Genomic DNA, 2,500 nt, shown 5'->3' on the forward strand with positions numbered 1-2,500 from the left:
ATAATTTTAAATAAAGTATTAAAAGAATGCTATGATTGAGCGAAATTGGATGGAAATATCCTAAAATTGTTCCAAAATATATTTGCACCAGGAAGTAGTGATTTGCACTCAACCGCGAATCGTTTAGACCCAAATGTTAAATAAAAAACTTGAACTTTTATATAGCGCAATATCCACAAAATGTGCTTATAACGCTTTACACAAGATCCCTGACCTACAGCAACACTAAACATGTAGAACGAGACATGACGCCTGTTAGGCGATATTACATTTTTTTTTCGACAGAGACAACGCTGTTAACGGACAGGTACTCATTTCACACCCTCAGTTTACTTGAAAAAAGGCCAAAGGCCATAACGTCGTTTGTTTTGTTGTTTTTTCCCTTATTTATGATACACATTTATCTTATAAAATCTAAAATAGTTTCTTCAAAACGATTACTCGTAAATAACACACCAAAATCCTTAAAATCATATCGTCCTGCTTCAACTTTCACTCACAAGAAGACTTACTAACTTGCTTGGACATGATCATGAAGTTCTGAAATTGGAACTATAATTTCTTAATTCCAAGAATTTTTCGTAATTAATTGTTGGCAGGTCTGGAATTGTGATATAATACCATGTAGATGGGCAGTAGCTGTAGCCATAAATTTAATACATCATTTACTTTCACTGTCATTCATACATGGGGCAGCGTGGCTCAGCGGTACGGTCTTTGTTTCTTACCAGAAAGCTACCGAGTTCGATCACCCGCCGCTCTGTGTGGCCTTGAGCAAGTCACCTCATCCTAGCTCACCGTGCGGCGCTGCTCTGCGGCTGACGCCTGGGTTATTCCAGTTTTCCCTTGAATAGACCCTAAAGACATATTTCCCCATGGGGATGAATAAAGGGGATTTTTTTTTTTTTTTCATGTTTCATTCACGAACGCCATGAGGGAAAATGACATATTAAATACTCATCACCACAGAAACTATCAGTACTTTTATCCAAAGACTAAATGGTCCTCATCACGTCAATTCTGGGTTATATCCAGAGAATCATGCATCCAAAAGTGGATTTAAAGTTGAAAGGAGCAGATTTATTGAATTGAAGTTTAATTCGAGTTAAGAAACTTATGTGCTGATCAAGCACCAAGAGGTTAAGTAAAAAGTAAGTGAGTAAGTAAGAAACTAAAGCCATTCTCAGCAATGAAACACATTATTCTAACTCAAGTCTTGTAAGTGATATGCGATTAGGGTAGAATACTCACAGCATCGACCAGCCAGATATAACATCCCAGCACACAAAACTATGAGTGACCTTGAACGGTTATGTCTGAATGATATTTTTCTAGTGAGAACTTATCATCAAAACGTCTGTGTAAAAATAATAACAAAGAGCCGAGAGACGTCAACTTCTTTCCTTCTATAATATGTTTTAACTATGAATTCCATGTTTAACGTATAAACCAAGATGGCATTATATCGCTTTATGACGGTGTGTTACAAATCATAGTTAAGATAAATCCGTATAAGCTTCCGTCCCATCTCACATAAGAGCATTAACTATTTTAGTATACCTAAAATACATTAATCCTCTCACCCAGACAAACGTTCTACTTTGATACGAAGAGCTTATCCACCGAATGGCACTAAACCCAGAATTTTCGTGAAAATAAAAAAAAAATCTTATTTGGTTATGACTGAAAAGGTCTATGATTTACAAACGCGCTAAATTGTTTCTCTGTCGTCGCTCTGTTTTTTTTTTGTTTTTTTTTTTTTGTTTTTGTTTTTTAGAGATGCATTTATGCTTTCATTGTAATATAATACTAGCTGAGGAAGGGTTTTGAGCCTGAAACGTTCTGTGTTTGGTATTTTATTCGTTTTGAAGCTGTTATATTCCCTTTTGTTTATTAGTTTTACAGTCCAGGACTTTTAGCAGCTTAGCATCACCTTTGACTTCCATTATTTTTCTACCCCTCCCAATCAATAGTAACGCGTAATGCGTAATTTGCTGGTCTGATAACCCAAATTATTATGAGCTCATTTTTGTATTGCATATATTATACTCCCACAAGGGGGCGAAGTGGCCGAGTGGTTAAGGCATTGCATTGCGACCCGGAAAGCACTTTCGTTTTTTTTCCCTTGGCAATTTGCTCACTTAGACAACATGGGTGATTCCTTTTGACATCAGACACCCTGTTTGGTGAATTATCTATATAATTCTTTCGTGGAATGCCCATACGACTAGAATATCTTATGATGTCGTGGCGAAAGTGCATCATTTTTTATATACTCTCAAACCAATGCAAAATATTGTCCATAACAACATTAGATCAGACCTTCTATAATTAGTTTCGGCTATCAGATTATTAAATGAGTTCACGTTGACTTAATGACATTAAGTTTACAAAAACAATGTGACGTCAGATTGACAAACCTTGAATTTGATTAAAACAGGGCAAAGGACAACTGCTAATATCATTTTAAACATTTTCATATTTTATTATGCCCCAATTA

This window comes from Berghia stephanieae, chromosome 4 (genome assembly GCF_034508935.2).
Source record: "Berghia stephanieae isolate SIO BIC M18660-M18661 chromosome 4, UCSD_Bste_1.3, whole genome shotgun sequence".
Classification (NCBI taxonomy): domain Eukaryota; kingdom Metazoa; phylum Mollusca; class Gastropoda; order Nudibranchia; family Aeolidiidae; genus Berghia; species Berghia stephanieae.